Below are 20,224 nucleotides of genomic sequence, written 5' to 3'. Positions count from 1 at the left end.
TTGTTCCAGGCTGTTGTTCTATGGAGAACTGGGATCTGGGGAAAATGCAACAGTTTCTTTCCGTTTGGGGATCTAGCCCCGAATTTTTTTCATTCAGCCCAACTACAGTCAGTCAGACAGCGCCTGCAGGAGGGTGTGGCTAGGCAGAGACCAGCGGGAAACGGCCCGGGACCAGGGTGGGGCGTGGCGAGGGTTTGAAGGGTGTGTCCTACGAAGAGGCAGGGCGTGGCTAGGACCCACGGGGCGTGTCCTAGGACCCGGTGAGGGCGTGACCTCGGGCCAGGGGCGGGGAGAGAACCAAAGGCGAAGTGGGAGGGAAGAGGGGAGACTAAAAAGGCCCGGGAAGTTGTCCTGGCGGAAGTTCCCAGGGGAGAAGGCAGCGCGTTGTACCCGAGGTAAGGCTCCCAGGAGTCAGAGCAGGAGCCGGAACTGTGGGCCCAGTAGGAAGAGTGGGGCCCGACGGCGGAGGCCGCGCGGCCGGGGTTCGCTGCAGAGTTCCGCGCGAGGGTCCTGCCGGAAGGAAGGATTTTTAAGCCACTGGCGCGTGGGCCCTGCCGCCTCTCCCTCAGTGCTTGAGGGACGTTGCGAAGAGCGCCAGTTCCTTGCGGCTCTAGCTCCCTTTGACTCGACAGCAATGCCCGGGGCCGTCATCGGTTAGCTGTGCTGGGTGGGAGCGGCTATTCCCTGCTAAGCCTCCTTTAATAAGCTTTTTTTTTTTTTTTGATTCGGAGTCTCGCTTTGCTGCCCAGGCTACAGTGCATTTGGTGCGATCACAGCTCACTGCAGTCTCGACCTTCTGAGCTCAAGCGAACTTCCTGTCTCAGCCTCCTGAGCCTCCGGAGTAGCTGCGACTACAGGCACGTGCCACCATGCCCGGTTAATTTTTGTATTTTTTGTAGACAGTGGCTCTCCATGTTGCCCAGGCTGGTTTTGAACTCCTGGGCTCAATCAGTCTGCCTGCCTCGGCCTCCCAAAGTGCTGGCATTACAGGTCTATATTTTTTGGCAGTTTGTAAAAGCTGATCACCTGCGGTCATATGTCTGAGTCCTGTGCACTCTTGCTTAATCCAGTCTGCAGCCCTGTGAAGGATTCTAGTGATAACGACAAACCTAAGGGTACAGAAAGATTAGGCCACACTGCTGGGAAGTTTACAGATGGAAACAAAGTTTAAAGGTGGAGTCTTTCTGACTCCACAGCCTGTGTGCTCTTACTCTTAGACCACCTCATTCTTTGTACATCACAAGTCAACAGGAACTAAAGGTATACCCTTACATAGGCAGTAAGAGGGGTTGCTGATTTAAAGAACTTTGGACCCAGAATGAGTAGAGCCCTATTCTAGTTCTGGTTCCAGCTCAGTGACTTTCGACAAGTTGGTTTTCTTTTGCTTTTTTTTTTTTTTAGACCGAGTCTCGTCCTTGCGCAGGCTGGAGTGCAGTGGCGCGATCTTGGCTCACTGCAACCTCCGCTCCTGGGATCAAGCGATTCTCCTGCCTCAGCCTCCTGAGTGGCTGGGACTACAGGCGTGTGCCACCACACACAGCTAATTTTTGTATTTTTGGTAGAAACGGGGTTTCACCATATTGGCCAGGCTGATCCTGAACTCCTGACCTCGTGATTCACCCACCTCGGCCTCCCAAAGTGCTGGGATTACAGGAGTAAGCCACCGCGCCCAGCCTCTTTTGCTTTTTAAGACTAGGTCTCACTCTTTCACTGAAGCTGGAGTGCAATGGTGCTATCACAGCTCACTGCAACCTTCACTTCCCCGGTTCAAGTGATCCTTCCAGCTCAATCTCCCGCAGGTGCACACCACCGTGCCCGGCTTGTTTTTATTTTCTACTTTATTTTTTGTGTTTTTGGTAGAGATGGGGTTCTGCCATTTTGCCCATGTTGGTGTCAAACTCCCGGGCTCAAGTGATCTGGCTGCCTCAGCCTCCCATAGTGCTAGGATTACAGGTGTGAGCCACTGTGCCTGGCCTGCCTATGTTTTCTAGACACATTAAGGTAAGTGGTCTCAGGCCAGGCACGGTGGCTCACACCTGTAATCGCGGCACTTTGGGAGGGTGAGGCAGGTGGATCGCTTGAGGCTAGGAGTTTGAGACCAGCCTGGCCAACATGGTGAAACCCCTTTTCTACAAAAAATCAGCCTGGCATGGTGGTGGGTGTGCCTGTAATCCCAGCTACTCGAGAGGCTGAGGCAGGAGAATTGCTCGAATATGGGAGGCAGAGGTGGCTGTGAGCTGAGATCACACCACTGCACTCCAGCCTGGGTGACAGAGTATGACTCTGTCTCAAAAAAAAAAAAAAGTTAAGTGGTCTCTAAGTCTATAGTGGATCTAATAATCTATGGATTTATGAAGGTAAGATCCTGATTTTACCATTTAATGATATTTTAGGCCAGTTTTTTTCCGTTTTAATTGGACAGCCCTCAAACCAGAATAGATTCAGAGGTCTTCCAATTTTGGGTCATATTTGCTGCTGAAATTACAAGGTAGTCAGGAAGAGTCTGTTTATTCAATCAAAAATCAGTAAATGTGTATTTTAGAGGTCAGCAGGGGAGGATCCAGCCAGAAGGTGGCTAGTGAGACCGGAGGAAAATCAGGACAGTGGCTCTTCTGGAAGGACTTACAGAAAGATCAGTTTCACTGGGCAAATTTCCCCTTCCCTGTGAAGGACAGAAAATACCTTGAATATGGCTAAAGTGAGAAGCATTTCTGAAAAAAAAAAATGCAATTTAATATCCTTTGAAGTGTCAGTAAATTTTGAGCCAAATAGAAGCAGAGAGCAAGAGAACACAAAAATAGATCATTTAGAATCTGGAGAAGTACATGACTGTACTCAGTGCCAGGGCTTGGCCATAGCATCCCTGTGACTATTTTAAGTTGAGTAAGCAGCCCTGATCCAAGGGTTTTAGAGCTTGCTCTCGGATTTAAGCTTAAAGACAAAATGATGAACTGTATACCATGAGAGGAGCTTGGTAAACGTCCACCTTTGCTTCCATGTGCTTTGAAGTGTTCATACAGGAGGAATGTTTATCCTCAAATACCTTCTTTTTAAAATATTTATTTGTTTATTTATTTTTATAGAGATGGGGGTCTTGTTTTGTTGCCCAGGCTGGTCTTGAACACCTGGGCTCAAGTGATCTTCCCACCTCTGCCTTCCAAACTGTTGAGATTACAGGCGTGAGCCACGGCACCCAGCCAACTTCAAATCTATTAAATACCCTAGTAAGCCATATAGTAACAATACTGAGAATTTCTGATCAAGCTCTAGTCTGCTCAGTATCCCTAGGAACTTGACTGAGATAGTTGTTGAATATTTTTTCATACATCGAATGTGGCTTTGTTCTGTTTTCTTTAGCTATTCTTTCTAGTGTATTTACAGTGGTCCAGGTTTTCCTAATAAGATTTCTTTTTTTTTTTTTTTTTTTTTTTTTTTTTTTGTGGCAGGGTCTCACTCTATTGCCCAGACTGGAGTGTAGTGGCGCTATCTTGGCTCACTGCAACCTCTGCCTCCCAGGTTTAAGTGATTCTCCTGCCTCAACCTCCCAAGTAGCTGGAACTACAGGCACGCACTACCATGCCCAGCTAATTTTTTTGTATTTTTGGTAGAGGCGGAGTTTCATCATGTTGATCAGGCTGGTCTTGAACTCCTGACCTCAGGTTATACACTTGCCTCAGCCTCTCGAAGTACTGGGATTACAGGCATGAGCCACTAAGCCCGGCCCTTAATAACACTTTTATAACAAAAGGCTTCTCATTCATAGACATCATCTCTTAATAAAAAAAAAAAAAAAGAAAGAATAAGAAAAATAAAATATCTGGTTCCATTTGGCATAAACTGGCTCTGTGGTTCTACCTATTTTGTCAAAACAATAACCGCCTGAGTACAAATACCTCTCTGCCTGCTCAGCGTGAGAGCTGTGTCAGCCGTTTCCCTGTCTCCTTCCAGGCAGGTATGTCCATGTGACTTGTTTGGCTAATGAAACACAAGTGGAGTGACCTGTGTCACTTCCAGGTAAAAGTGTGTTAAGAGCCAGTGAAAGATGTGTCACAATCACTTTCCCTCCGCCACAGTGACCATCCAGATAGAGGCAGCAGTCTCAGCCCGGGTCATAGAAAGAGGACAATGAGCAGAGCCCCCTGCCTTCCTGTGTTAGACATATATGATGAGCTAGAAATAAACTTTTGTTGTGTTCAGACCCTGAGATTTGGGGATTTGTGTGTTACTGTGGCCTAGCCTGGTCAAGCCTGCGTAATGAGTATTATCAGATAAGCTGCGTGTATGTGGGGATTTCTGGCTCTGGTTTACCAGATACCTTGGGAGCTGCGGGGAGGGCCTTGAAAGAGGCTTGTCCTATGAATCATGCTCCTTTTACTGTGTGGGAGATGGCAGGTGTGCTGTTCCCATCATGCTCCAGTCTGCTTTGTGATTTTAATCAAAAGTGGCAAAAATGACATTTAGATGTTTAATTACATTCTGTAAGGGCAGACCGAGTTAAAGTGTAAAATAGGTTAAGGTTCTATGCCTGGAAGGGATAGGAATCAAGACTTTCATTTTTACTTTGAAAAACACAATTTATATATTTTTAACAATTTTCAGTGCACTTCCAAGTTTTCCAATACAGAGGAATGTTCGTGGGTGAGTTGTGAAAAGATGATTCTTCCCAAATGCAGTTATCAGTGGATGCATTTCAGAAATTATTTTGTCACTGAAGGACATTTGAAATGAATCATCCATACTTACCATTGACTAATACATTTTTTTCAGGCAGCTTCAAAGAGTACTTTAAATATGATTTCCTGGCTATCTGATTTCGAATCTAAGAGTATCAGACTTAGGTTTTGCTGCTAATGTCCCGGGGGCAGTGTGTTCACTCTTTTATTCTGAGTTAAACAGAAGGCAAGCAGGGAGCATTGTGCTTTGGGCAGAGCTGTGCTGCATTCTTAGGGGATGCTGGCTATAAATCCAGTCTCCCTAGAGGTTAACAATCAAAGTTCTCCCCCTCTCATACTCAGGCGAGTGATATGATGATGATAAATTGCTTGGACATGACTGCCTCAAGCACTAGTGTGATGAATTATGTTGTTCAGGACGTGACCGAAGATCTCCTATTGTCAGTCTGCAATGCCAAGTATTGGCAATATTCATAAATAGCCTTTTGCCAGTGGTGGTCTCTGCTTTACATATTAAATTCTCTGTTTTCACAGATTGTGGTTCTTAGTCATCTCTGTCCTCCACTGAATTCACTTACATAATCAGCCTTTTTTTTTCCCTGTCCCTACTCATTAAAAGGGTGGGATGTCCTCACTTGTATATGGTAAACATTGAGTTCTTTCTTCACAGAAACTGTTAAAAGAATAATTATTAGTTCTTTTCACTAAATTCAGAGTAATAGCAGCTTATCTTGCAATGGTTTAATTGGGTAATTATTTGGTGTCTGAAAAGCACTTTGAAGAGAATGTTGGTAAATATTGTAAATTTCATGCTCTTTTGTGTAACTGAAAGCCCACTGCGACCACAAAATCCTTGTGTTATTGTGTACCCACAAAATTTCTTTCCTGATGTGGCTTACTATTTTCAAAATTATTTGTGTTGATTTTTTAAAATATTTTTAAAATTTTCATAAATTTTCAAGGTTATCTTATGTTTATGCCTTCACAGTTCAACATGTCTCATCTCCTACATTCCTTGCGTATCTGAAAGGTTAAAAATATCAGTCTTGCTCTCTAACAGTTTGGAGGACAGATAAAGCCAGACCATGTAATTGAGTAATTGAAATAAAGATTTATTTGGTCAGAGCCCATACCCTGAGCTGTCATCTGATTGTCATCAGAATTTGTTTAAAAGTGTTAGGTTGGCCAGGCACGGTGGCTCATGCCTGTAATCCTGGCACTTTGGGAGGCCAAGGCGGGAGGATTGCTTGAGCTCAGGAGTTCAAGACCAGCCTGGGCAACATAGTGAGACCCCATCTCTATTAAATAAGTAAATAAATAAAGCATTAGGTTGACTTGCATGTGCCTGGCCAGCTCTTTTGACAGATTTTCTTCTCACTTTATGAATTCAGAGCCTGCAGGCCAGGCACAGTGTCTCACGCCTGTAATCCTAGCACTTTGGGAGACCAAGGCGGGCGGATCACTTGAGGTCAGGAGTTCGATACCAGCCTGGCCAACATGGTGAAACCCCATCTCTACTAAAAATACAAAAATTAGCCAGGTACATGCCTGTAATTCCAGCTACTCAGGAGCCTGAGGCAGGAGAATCGCTTGAACCCAAGAGGTGAAGGTTGTAGTGAGCCAAGATAGTGCCACTGCATACCAGTCTGGGTGACAGAGTGAGACTGTCTCAAAAAAAAAAAAAAAAAAAAAAAAAATCAGAGCCCCCAGGTGTCATTAAGGGCCATTTCTGTAGCTTAGATTAGATGACCTTCAGTACTCTCTATATTTGTTTTCCTAAGACTGCCATCACAAAATACCACAAACTGGGTGACTTAAACAACATTTATTTTCTCACAGTTCTGGCAGCTGGAAGTCCCAGATCAAGGTGTCAGCAGGGTTGGCCTCTTCTGAGGTCTCTCTGGCTTGCAGATGGCAGTCTTCCCTCTGTGCATGTCTGTGTACTGATCTTTTATAGGGACACCAGTCCTATTGGATTGGAACCTACCCTAAAAACCCCATTTTAATTACTTCTGTAAAGACTATCTGCAAATATAACCACATCCTAAGGTGGTGAGGGTTAGGGCTACAACACACAAATTTTGAGGGGAGACACAATTCAGCCCAAAATGCTTCCCTGCAATAGTAATGGTCTGTTTGGAAACTACTGTTTTTGGAGTTATTTTCTTTGTTAAATTTGACCTTCCAAGTGATGACTACACATCTTTGGAGAATGTCCTCGGTTCAGGAACTTCTTTTTAACTAACATTACTTGGAGGAGAGCTTAATGCTTGTGACTTTAAACATTTATGAATTAGGTAAAAAAGGGAAGCAACATTATTAAATGAATTGGATAGAGTTCATCAAGCAGTTAAGAAAAAAATGTACATAATCAAGCGTACTTTGCAGTCTGAACCACAAACATCCAAATATTTGCTATAACAACTCGCAGATATTTTTACCAAAAAATTTCCTCTCCGAATCAGAAACTTACTATGATGAGTTCATGTACTTAGGTGTACCATCAAAAAGGGCAAGAGGATCTCTAGAATATGCTGTGGTCCTATCTGCTCTTTCTATAAAGAGGTATCTTGTGCTTATCTTGCTTAAATATGTTGTGTCTTATAATTGTCACGATATTATCAACTGAAAACAGAAAGGTCTCTGAGAAGACATGTGAGCCTAAGAAGCTAAAAAAGCTCTTTTCTTTTCTTTTTCTTTTTCTTTTTTTGTGAGACAGAGTCTCGCTCTGTTGCCAGGCTGGAGTGCAGTGGCGCAATCTAGGCTCACTGCAACCTCCGCCTCCCGAGTTCAAGCGATTCTCCTGCCTCAGCCTCCCGAGTAGCTGGGACTACAGGCATGTGCTACCATGCCCAGCTAACTTTTATATTTTTAGTAGAGACAGAGTTTCATCATGTTGGCCAGGATGGTCTCAGTCTCTTGACCTCGTGATCTACCCGCCTCAGCCTCCCAAAGTGCTGGGATTACAGGCATGAGCCACTGCACCCAGCCTCTTTCCTTTTTTTTTTTTGAGACAATGTCTTGCTCTGTCACCCAGGCTTGAGTGTGGCGGTGATCATAGCTCACTTGAGCTTCTGGGCTAAAGTGATCCTCCTGAGTAGCTAGATTACAGGTGCTCAGCACCATGCCTGGTTAATTTTTTTTTTTGGACAGAGGACCTACAGGGAACTTTATTCTCTTGCTTTTGTTTTCGCTGGGGTGCTACCCTTTGGGAGGACCAGGTTGGCTCCTGGCACAGGGATACGCCTGGTTAATTTAAAAAAAATTGTTTGTAGAGATGGAGTCTCACTCTGTTGCCCAGGCTGGTCTTCAACTCCAAGGCTCAAGTGATCCTCCCGCCTTGGCCTCCCAAAATGCTGGGATTACAGGCATGAGCCACCACACCCAGCTAGCAAAGCTCTTATATTCAAAGAAATATTGGGGAATGTGAAGGCACAGAAGGCCTCAGTTTGACATTATCTGTCCATATCTATAATGCATGCTGTCTTTTATTCTGATGAGCTTTTACAATGGTCCTTCAGAATAGAATAATAGGGGGGTTTTTTTATCCTTAAAAAATCTTTTGTAGTAAATTGGTAGTCAGAAATATTAGAGGGTCATTACGTGGGTATATAAGAGTATATAGGTAAAACTTGGGGTTTTGAATGGGCTGTAAAACACTTTTCCCTTTAAAACTGTTTTAAGTGGAAATGTATTGTTGAAGCTATGTGATGGATGCGTAGGGGTTCACTCTACTACACTCTCTACATTTGTGAATTTTTGAGAATGTCCATGTTAAAAAGTTTAAATAAAAGTTATTTTTTAAAAAGGAGAATAAATGAATGAAATATATGGCTTCCTGTGATGCAAAATTCGATACCTACATAAGGGACAGATTAAATGAGGTATGCATGCCTATGTTAGACAATAGTAAGTTCAGTATGGTTTTAACTACCAATCCCTCTGTAGAAAAGTATTGTTGAGGCTGGGCGTGGTGGCTTATGCCTGTAATCCTGGCTACTCAGGAGGCTGAGGCAGGAGAATGGCTTGAACCTGGGAGGTGGAGGTTGCAGTGAGCTGAGAGCACACCACTGCACTCTAGCCTGGGTGACAGAGTGAGTGAGATTCCGTCTCAAAAAAAAAAAAAAAAAATTATTATTGAAACCCTTATCCAAGAGTAGCTGGAAGAGCATCTTTCCTAGTTTTGGCCTAGATTATTTGAGACATGTTTTTATTTATCCTTCTCTGACATATGACATGTCTATTACTTCCATGAGTCAGTGCCTTTCTCCTAGTTAGCGTTTCCCAGGCTCTCAGGCTGCAGTGTCTCCAAGTTCAGTCTTTGATTTCAGAGCCTATTAGCCATGTTGCAAATTCAGTGAACACAGAAACTTACAAAGAGGCCACTTGCCTCCGATGCACCGATGCACCATGCGTGCCTAGTGCCTTCTGCCCAATACCTTCTCTAAAAACATTCCCTGCTGTTGGAGGAAGGATCCGACAGGCTGACACCAAGGAAGCCACGCTCTGTCCTGGGTGTTCTTCAGAGGACACTGCCTCCTGAGGGGATGGCATGGCCAAAGACCATCCAAGTCCTCTCAACCTCCATATCTAGGATTAAAAGTTGTCCTGGGCCTGTGAGTCTCGCTCACATTTCTGCATAAGTGTCAGGCCTAATGTAAATGATTCCCTTTTGCTTCGGTGCTGCTTTGCGTTTGCCCCGTTATCATTTAGTAAAGTGCATCTTCAAGAGTGTTCCTCTTTCTCTTGTGTGCCAAATATTTCGGAGCAGCTCAGTGCATAAGTGGTAAAGAATTTGCTATTTCAAATACTGACATTACTGAGACTTTGACTTGCAGCCATAGTTGATCTTGAATGTTTGGGGGTGGGGAGAAGGCTCTTACAAATAGATGCACAATGCATGCCACCGCCCCACCTTTTTTTTTTTTGAGACAGAGTTGGTTTGTCGCCGAGGCTGGAGTGTAGCAGTGTGATCTCCGCTAACTGCAACCTCCGCCTCCCAGGTTCAAGCGATTCTTGTGCCTCAGCTTCCTGAATAGTTGAGATTAAAGGCGTGCGCCACAATGCCTGTCTAATTTTTTGTATTTTTACTAGAGACGTGTTTTCACCATGTTGGTGCAGGGCCCCTTGTTGATGTTCATTCCTCCCAAGTGTTATCTTTTCATTCTTTGCCTGTTACTGTAGTTGGATAGAGAGATCAAAATATTTCAAGCTAAAAGTTCAAGTTTAAAATATTCTCCATGAGGATTCTACGTAGTTCTATTTGTGTATTGAATTTAATTATTAGATTTGTTATATATATTAAAGAACACATACAGTTTCTTAGCAGTAGAAACATTTCATGGACCGTTGCTGCTAGTTATTGTTGCCATGGTGAGGTCAAAAGGCTTAATTTTAAAATTCTTTCTCTTTTATTTTGATAGACCATCAAGATTGTAAAAGATTTTTTTGTCTTTTTTTCTTTTTTTTTTGAGACAGGGTCTCCCTCTATTGCCTCAGCTGGAGTGCAGTGGTGCGATCTTGGCTCACTGTAACCTCTGCCTCCTGGATTCAAGCAATTCTCATGCCTCAGCCTCCCGAGGAACTGGGATTACAGGCGTGCGCCACCATGCCCAGCTAATTTTTGTATTTTTAGTAGAGACAGGGTTTTGCCATGTTGGCCAGGAGTGCTGGGATTACAGGCATGAGACACCATACCTGACCTTTTTTTCTATTTTTTTTGAGTCAGAGTCTTGCTCTGTCGCCCAGACTGGAGTGCAGTGGTGCCATCATAGCTCACTGCAGCCTTGAACTACTGGGCTCAAGTGATCGTCCCACCTCAGCCTCTCAAATACCTGAGACTACAGGTGCATGCCACCACACCTAATTTTTTTTTTTTTTTTTTTTTTTTTTTTTTTTTTACTTTTGTAGAGATAAGTTCTCACTATGTTGCTCAGTTCAATGTCTTGAACTCTTGGCCTCAAGTGATCCTCCGGCCACAACCTCCCAAAGCGCTAAGATTACAGGTGTAAGCCCCTGCACTAAGCCTGTAAAATATTTTTTATGTGGAATTTTCGTAATGCATTATGTAGTGACACCAGTTTTTTTGTTAACCTGTTTTCACTTCTCTGTTTTTATTTTTGTGTTAGTAATACTTTGGTCAAAATAGGTTTACATTCATTATTACTATATTACATAACGATTTCACATTAGCATTAAGGACAATTTTTTATGAGTTGTTTCTATACAAAGAATGATGTATTAAATTTTAGAGTTTTTATCTGTAAATATTGGAAAGCTTTGTAAGTGGCTATACTATCTCTGACTATAAGGTCTTGGTCCATATTCTTTACACTATACATTATATTTATATATATGCCTGCATATATTCATGCCTGCATAATGGGCAGAACCACCTGTGAACCAGACCCTAGTCTTCTCTTCCTCTGTCAACTGATCATAGGGAACTCCCCATGAGGCCCTTGGTGCAGGCTGGGGAGAGAAGGCAGGAGTGGAGACCATGGGCATTTGAGCTACTTCCTCATGTAGCTTACTTGTGTCTTCAGGACCTGTTCAAGCCTGATCACTTTTATACCACTTCCATTTGATGATGGAATGCTGCTGTGCCCACCCTGTTTTCTGGCTAGATGGGTCAGAAAGCACCCAGTTCATGATAAGCAGTTCAGGCCACATAGTGACTTGATGACCCATAGTTAAACGTTCTGTTTCTACCAAAGCCCAGTAACAGGCCAAGAGCTGTCTCTCAAAAGGACACTAGTTATCTGCAGAGGATGGCAGGACCTTGCTCCAAAATCTTTGAAGCCTCTGCTGTGATTCACCTATGGGGGCCTGCCAAAGGCTTCAAACAGCATCCCTATCTGCCACTGACACCCCAAGCATCGTTGGATCTGCTGGGTCATATGGCCCAAGTGGCGGGGCAGCTAGCACAGTAACCTGGACCTGTTGCAGAGACTTCTCCTGTTCTGGACCCCATTCAAAACTGGCAGCCTTTCAGGTCACTTGGTAAACGGGCTGGAGTTTAAAAAGGATGGAGTTCTTTAGTTCATTTTGGGGTTTCTAGAGTTGAGTGCTTAATCTGATGACATCCAAAAATGCTAAGTACTCTACTTCTAATAGTATGGAGAACGCTGATAGTCCTTAGTGTGAACTGTTTAAAGAGTTATGCAAAAGAGATGCATTTGACACTCCTGATTCACCACTCGTGAGGGGCAAGGGGTTTAGTGACTCCGTACATAATACCTTTGACCATATGTGGAGAATAAAGGAATATAATAAAGTTGGTTGGTTACTACTAAGTTCACTGGACAAAGTAAAGGCAGCAAAGGATAAACGAGTTCAAGGATTCGAACTTCCAGCTCCAGAAGCACATACTGAGCCTCAAGGCTTCTAAGATTGCCCTGAGGGAGAGTCTTATCTCCTGTAGACAAAGGGCTCAAATTGTGGAAAATCAGACACAACCTCTTATCATGTGAGTGGCTGACCTGCAATGAAAGGTGGAGCTCAGTCTCATTAGATGTCTGCTGTCAAAGTGAGGGCATTGACTGGAAAAGAATGGGACCCAGCAACTTGGAATGGGGACGTGTGGGAAGACCCAGATGAAACTGGGGACACTGAGCTTGTAAACTCTTATGAGCCTTCTTTTTTTTTTTAACCAGAGGAAACAGCTTCCCCATCCCCAGTGGTGGCAACATTCCCTCTTCCACCCATGCTGCCAACAGCCTTTCCCCCTTTGTCTGAGGAGATTAACCATACACTACCTGAGGCAACAGTGATGATGGCCTCTCCTGAGGCAGTTGCCAGGCAAGACAATGTTGATTCTCCTCAGGACCCACTCCCAAAACCCATTTGCTTCTAGATATATAACTAGACTAAGGCCCCAGCAGGCCCCTAGTGATGAGGTTCAGAGTATGACCCACAAGGAGGTGCACTACACTCCAAAAGAATTGCTTTAGTTTTCTGATTTATATAGGCAGAAATCTGGAGAACAAGCATGGGAATGGATATTAAGGGTGTGAGACAATGGTGGATGGAACATAACGCTGGGTCAGGCTGAACTTACTGATTTGGGCCCACAAAGCAGGGATTCTGCATTTAATGTTGCAACTCAGGGAGTTAGAAAAGGTTCTAATAGTTTATTTGTTTGGTTAGCTGAAGTGTGGAACAAAAGATGACCCACTGTGTGTGAGCTAGAAATGCCAGATTTCCCTTGGTTTAATGTAGAGGAAGGGATCCAAGGGCTTAGGGAGATTAAGATGCTAGAGTGGATTAGTCACTTTAGACCTACCCATTCCAGCTGGGAGGGCCCAGAAGATGTCCTTCACCAATACCTTGTGGAAGAGATTTGTGAGAGGAGCACCTGCATCCTTGAAGAGCTCTGTGATTGCTCTTCTTTGTGTGCCAGATCTTACAGTGGGAACCACAGTCAGTCAACTACAAAATTTAAATGCAGTGGGAATAATTGGATCCCAAGATGGCAGAGGCCAAGTGGCGACACTCAACCATCAAAGACAAGGTGGGCATCGTTACCATAATGGACAGCAGAAGCAAAGAGGCGGCGGTTGCAGTGAGCCAAGATTGTGCCACTGCACTGTAGCCTGGGTGACAGAGTGAGTGAGACTCCATCTAAAAAAAAAGAAAATTATTGTTGAAACCCTTATCCAAGAGTAGCTGGAAGAGCATTTTTTAATAGAGTTTTAGCTCAGGTCTGACTGACAGTGGGTCCAGTGGGTCCCAGGACTCATCATGTGGTCATTTCCCTAGTGCCAGAATGCATAATTGGCATAAACATACTTAGCACCTGGCAGAATCCCCACAGTGGCTCCCTGACTGGTAGAGTGAGGGCTACTATGCTGGGAAAGACCAAATAGAAGCCATTAGAGCTGCCTCTACCTAGAAAAATAGTAAATCAAAAACAGTATCACATCCCTGGAAGGACTGCAGAGATTAGTGCCACCATGAAGGACTTGAAAGACACAAGGGTAGTGATTCCCACCAGATCCCTGTTCAACTCTCCTATTTGGCCTGTGCAGAAGATAGACAGATCTTGGAGAATGACAGTGGGTTATTGTAAGCTTAACCAAGTGGTGACTCCCAAGAGCCCCTGGTAAACCACTGGTGTAAGTCCAAGAGTCCAAAAGCTGAAGAACTTGGAGTCTAATGTTTGAGGACAGAAAGCCTCCAGCATGGGAGAAAGATGAAGTCCAGAAGGCTCAGCAAGCCTGTTGTTTCATCTTCTCCTGCCTGCTTTACTCTAGCCACACTGGCAGCTGCTTAGATGGTGCCCACCCAGATTGAAGCTGGGTCTGCCACTCCCTGTCCACTGACTCAAATGTTAAATCTCCTTTGCCAACACCCTCACAGACATACTCAGGAACTATACATTGCATCCTTCAATCCAATCAAGTCGACACTCAATATTAACCATCATAAGGTTTAAGAGTTAAAATCGGATAATAGGCCGGGCATGGTGGCTCACGCCTGTAGTCCTAGCATTTTGAGAGGCCAAGGCGGGTGGATCACTTGAGATCAGGAGTTCGAGACCAGCCTGGCCAACATTACAAAACCCTGTCTCTACTAAAAATACAAAAAAAAGTAGCCGGATGTGGTGGTGCGCTCCTGTAATCCCAGCTACTCGGGAGGCTGAGGCAGGAGAATCGCTTGAACCCAGGAGCAGAGGTTGCAGTAAGCCAAGATTGTGCCACTGCACTCCAGCCTGTGCAACAGAGTGAGACTCCATCTCAAAAATAAATAAATAAAATTGGATAATAGCTTTCTCTGCCTAATTAGAAGTCAAAGCTATATATCTGATGTGTTGGGAGGGTTATTACCCCCAGAAAAGGAGTTAGTTCTTTAACAGATGAAATAAAATGAATTCGTTACAAGACATTGTGGAGATGTTGCTAAGCCCTTTAATTTTTGGAAACTCAGTATAATTTTCATCAGTTCTTGTGAAACTTGATTTATGCTTGTATCATCTTCCAGAGTGTTTGCTATGCCTGTGTACTACCTTTACCACTAATTACTTATAGTTTTTCTTTAAACCAATCCACTTTTTTACTTTAGCTCCATCCTAAGCAATAATATCTATGAAATCACAGGCTTGCAATGTTTATTGCTTTATTTTTTCTAAAACACATTAAAATAAATAAAAACTTGTTTAAAAAAGTTTCAAATGCCCATATATCACCTAAAATCAGTTTGAACCACCAGTGGGATATATATAATTTATATAAATACACACACACACACACACACACACACACACCACCCAGGCTGGAGTGCAGTGGTGTGATCTCGGCTCATTGCAACCTCCACCTCTCAGGCTCAAGCAGTTCTCTTGCCTCAGCCTCCCGAGTAGCTAGGACTACAGGTGTGCACAACCACGCTCAGCTAATTTTTGTATTTTTAGTAGAGGTGGGGTTTTACTATGTTGGTCAGGCTGGTCCTGAACTCCTGACATCAAATAATCCATCTGCCTAAGCCTCCCAAAGTGCTGAGATTTACAGGCGTGAACTACTGCGCCCAGCTATGACTTTTTGTTTTCTCTCGTCTTCCTCCTCCTCCTCCTTCTTCCTCTTCTTCCATCTTCTCCTGCTGCTGCTGCTGGTTCTCCTTCTTCTCCTTCCTCTTCCTCTTCTTCTTCTACTTCTGCTTCTTCCTCATTTATTATTATTGTTCTTATTATTTTGAGACAGTGTCTTGCTCTGTCACCCAGGCTGGAGTGCGGTGGCATGATCTTGGCTCACTGCAACCTTTGCCACCCAGGTTCAAGTGATTCTCCTGCCTCAGCCTCCCAAGTAGGTGGGATTACAGGCATGCCCTCACACCTAGCTCATTTTTGTACTTTTTTAGAGATGGAGTTTCACCATATTGCCCAGGCTGATCTCAAACTCCTGACCTCAAGTGATCTGCCTGCCTCGGCCTCCCAAATTACTGGGATTACAGGCGTGAGCCACTGTGTCCAGCGATTTCTTCTTATTTTTTATAATAGAGGTGAGGTCTCACTATGTTGCCCAGGTGGAGTCTTACTATGTGGCCCAGGCAGATCTTGAATTCCTGAGCTCAGGTGATTCTTCTGCCTCAGCCTCCCAAAGTGCTGGGATTATAGATGTGAGCCACTGCACCTGGCCAGGTTATTGATTTTTTTTTTTTAAAAAAAACACTTATTTCGCCATCCACTAAAGAATAAAATTATTCCTGGTCAAGTGGGCACGAAAGTTTCAGAGTAGTTTCTGTAGTTGTGTTGTGATTATTGGAAACTAAAAACTGTGTATATATATATAGATACACACACATATATACATATATATTTTATATATATATAGACACACACACACATATATACGTATATGCCTAGATAGTGGATTTTATAAACTTTTGTTTGGGCTATAGCCAACCGTTTTCAGTTGCTTAGGCAGTCAGCATCATGTATCTGAGGGCTACTATAAAGACACCATTATTTTATACTTGTGCCTCTATTCTTACTCACAAGCAGTATGAAGAATGATAATAAATAATTAACAATCTGGAACTTCTGGGTTGTGAGGTATTTTTATTTCATGCATCTGTTTGTAATAATCTGTTGTTTATACTAAGTTTATAGTAAAGTAAATACTAGAATATGGTTCATTTAAGTATGGTTTGCCTAATGGGACATCAGAAAAAGAATTCATATCGAGAAAGATATCAATAGGTTTCACATTCCTTGTAACAAAATGGCCTGTCTGATTTTCTACTATACATATATCCCCACCTCGTTTAATGTTTAAACAGATGTGAACAAATGGAGAAGCTTCTGGGGAGGTCATTTACAGCCCATGTAACATCTCTTCACATACACTCATACAACTTGTATCTGGAAGGAAGCTCAGAAATCACTTTGTTCAACTCCTTTGTTTTATTAATGAGAAAACTGAGGTCCTCAGACTAAGTGGCCCAAATACATGCTCCTGGAATATCAGCTTTGTCACATTTTTGCAGTTGGTGAAGTTTTAGCTTTTCTTCCTCTTGGGGAAATAGTGATATGTTCAGAAAGCATTATGTCGTCCCATCTGTGTCCATTTTTTTGTAGGGGAGTCAATTTTTTGGGGGACAATGAAATAACATCCACTTTTATTTTAAATTACAGAAATTCCATGGTCACCCAACTCCACTTCTAAGCCATTTTTGAAATACAGTAAGTGAACATTAATTTTTGGTGGCACAGAAGATACTTTATAACTACTGTTATTTGTATAAATACAAAATTAACCTGCCGAGCACGGTGGCTCATGCCTGTAATCCTAACACTTTGGTAGGCTGAGGTGGGTGGATTGCTTGAGGCCAGGAGTTCCTGACCAGCCTGGGCAACATGGGAAAACTCCATCTCTACTAAAAATACAAAAAATTAGCCAGGCATGGTGATGCATGCCTGTAATCCCAGATACTTAGGGGGTTGAGGCATGAGAATTGCGTGAACCTGGGAGGCAGAGGTTGCAGTGAGCCAAGATCAGGCCATTGCACTTCAGCCTGGGTAACAGAGTGAGACTGCCTCAAAAAAAAAAAAAAATTAACCTATTGAATTAGAGAATTAGCCTATTGAATCAGGAATTATTTATGTTTCTAATATACTTAAACAAGAGAGAAAAACATATTTTTCTAAGCAATGTCAAGATATACATAATAAATATAATTTCCATTTTTATGGCAAGTAAGTATACATACATTTAAACATTCCAAGTTCTTGATTTTTGATCTATAATTATGTCTAATAACAATAAATAATAGAACAATAAATACCAATATATAATAAACTGATAAATAATAAGTACTATATAGTAATGAAATAATAAAAACTGATAATCGAATGTAATAAAAGAACATTTTCATATTAATGCATAATGAAAACTGCATGAAATAAGTTACCTAAAGAATAAGCTGGCCAGGTGCAGTGGTTCATGCCTGTGATCCCAGCACTTTGAGAAGCCGAGGCAGGTGAATCACTTATGCCTAGGAGTTGAAGACCAGCCCAGGAGACATGGTGAAACCCTGTCTCTACAAAACATACACAAATTATCTGGGCATGGTGATACACACCTGTAGCCCCAGCTATTAGGGAGGCTGCAGTAGAAGGATCGCTTGAGCCTGGGAGTCGGGGGTTGCAGTGAGCTATAATCATGCCACTGCACTCCAGTCTGGGTGACAGAGAGAGACCCTGTCTCACAACAAAACAAAATACAAAGAACAAGTAGAGCTGTTCTCCTGAAGCATCAGACCAAGGGCCAGAAAAAAAAGAAACTTCTGTGCAGAAAAGCACTGCCCAGGCCCTAATAGTTTCTTTGGTTTGCTTTCTATAGTTGCAACCGTGGTATAAAACGATTATCATGTGTCAATGACAAACAAATTAACAGGTACAGTGACACATGCCTGTAATCCCAACTCTTTGGGAGACCGAGTCAGGAGGATCGTTTGAGCCCAGGAGTTTGAAACCAGCCTGGGCAACATATCAATACCTCATCTCTACTAAAAATAAAAAAATGAGTGAAGTGAGATGGCATATTTCTGTGGTCCCAGCTACTCAGGAGGCTGAGTGAGGTGGATCACTTGTACCTGGGAGGCTGAAGCTGCAGTGAGCCATGATCATGCCACTGCACTCTAGCCTGGGCAACAGAGCGAGACCCTCTCAAAAAATGAAAAGAGCAAGCCAAGAAGTAAAGGTTTAACTTTATCTGATACCTAAAGAAGAACTCAAGAATAGCATAGCAAGTGCCACAGAGACTTTACCTATGAAGTTAAAAATAATTTCAAAGGAAGGACAGCTAATTTTGTTTTTGTAATAGGTTTATACTGGATTGCTCCACAGCTTGCTGGTAAAAGTCACTTTGAGCACTTAGAGAACACATCTTTATCCTTAGTGTGTTCCAATTTAAAAAGTGTTATTACTTTTTTTTTTGGAAACCGAGCCTCCAAGTAGTTCTGAGGTCTCCCAGGCCAACAGAAACTGAGACAGGGAAAATGAGCAACCATTATCCCCAGAATGCTGTGATTTGCCATAACCAAGAAGGCAAGTGAGTTTTCACAGTACAAAAGATATTGCCAGTTGTTAATTCTTCTGTTAATGCTACCAGAGAGTACATATTCTAAATCTGTTCACCTGTGTTTTCAGACTCAAAGCAGCTCTACAACATGTACATTCTTTCCAGTCAAGTCCATTTATCCATCCATCCATAAACATTTACAGAATCCTGCTATGGGCCATCCATTGTGCTAAATGCTGTCTGTAACGCTGTTCTCACTTAAACATTGAGCAGAGATGATTCTTTAAGAGTTATGATAATCCTTTTGTAGTTCTCCCGTGGTGTCCCCAGAGAATGCCAGGAGATTAGAGGCCCCTCAAAAGAACACAATATCCTGCCAGTCTCTGCAGTGTGCCTCATTTGTCATTGACACGGGATAGTCATTTTACACCATTGTTGCAACTATGAAAAGCAAACCAAGGAGACTCTTGGAAGCTAGGCAATGCTTTCGGCATAGGAGTTTCCTTTTTTCCAGCTCTTGGTCTCAGGCTTCAGAAGAACAGCTCTGCTCATTCTTCTGTCAGCAATAAAGAACAAGGTCCCACCTTCCATTCTCTCCACTGAAAGCAGTAGAGGTACCCACAGAGGAGAAGAATTCCATGCATTACCTGTTCTTGCTCCCTTCTTGGATAGGGCTGTGGCTGTGTCCATTGCTAGTGTCTGGTGGCTGATATGGTTTGGCTGCGTCCCCATCCAAATCTCATCTTGAATTGTAGCTCCCATAATTCCCCCTGTTGTGGGAGGTACATGGTGGGAGATAATTGAATAATGGGGGCAGTTTCCCGTATGCTGTTCTCGTAGTAGTGAATAAGTCTCACGAGATCTGATGATTTTATAAGGGATTTCCCCTTTCACTTGGCTCTCTCATTCTGTCTTGCCTGCCGCCATGATTGTGAGACCTTTCTAGCCACGTGCAACTGTGAGTGCATTAAACCTCTTTTTAAAAATAAATTACCCAGTCTCGGTTATGTCTTTATCAGCAGCGTGAAAACAGCCTTCCTTCTTCCCAGAGTCCGTGAGTTAGTGAATACAAAGACTAGACCAGTTACATGCGCTTCATTTCTGCCTCATAGTCATTATCTTTGATACATTTAACCCTTTAGTTGATTATTAAGCATTTCTTCTTTAGGAAAGCCTTGTTTAGTTACTCTCACTGCTATGTAATGCCAGTTACTTCAAAGTACTTTGTTTTTGTTTTGTTGAGACAGAGTCTCACTCTGTCACCCAGGCTGGAGTGCAGTGGTGCGATCTTGGCTCACTGCAATCTCCGCCTCCCAGGTTCAAGCAAGTCTCCAGCCTCAGCCTCCCCAGTAACTGGGACTACAGGTGCACGCCACCACAGCCAGCTAATTTTTGTATTTTTAGTAGAGACGATATTTCACTATGTTGGCCAGGCTAGTCTCAACTTCCAGCCTCGAGTGATCCACCCGCCTTGGCCTCCCAAAGTGCTGGGATTACAGGCATCTGCCACCATGCAGGGCCCTCAAAGTACTTTGT

The 20,224-nt window shown here is 43.2% G+C and overlaps 1 protein-coding gene across 3 annotated transcripts in view; it reads left to right on the top strand.

Annotated features, from left to right (window-relative positions):
- Positions 1-290: 290 nt before the first annotated feature.
- PTER (phosphotriesterase related) overlaps positions 291-20,224 on the top strand; it is a 77,198-nt gene continuing 57,264 nt past the window's right edge. For all 3 annotated transcript variants that reach the window (XM_025397644.1, XM_025397643.1, XM_025397642.1), the window contains exon 1: positions 291-395. The gene's annotated coding sequence lies outside the window, so the exon portion shown is untranslated. The remainder of the gene's footprint in view (positions 396-20,224) is intronic.

This window comes from Theropithecus gelada, chromosome 9, assembly GCF_003255815.1.
Source record: "Theropithecus gelada isolate Dixy chromosome 9, Tgel_1.0, whole genome shotgun sequence".
In the NCBI taxonomy this organism is placed as follows: domain Eukaryota; kingdom Metazoa; phylum Chordata; class Mammalia; order Primates; family Cercopithecidae; genus Theropithecus; species Theropithecus gelada.
The sequence above is the reverse complement of the archived record's forward strand: the minus strand, read 5'-3'. Positions and strand labels throughout refer to the sequence as shown.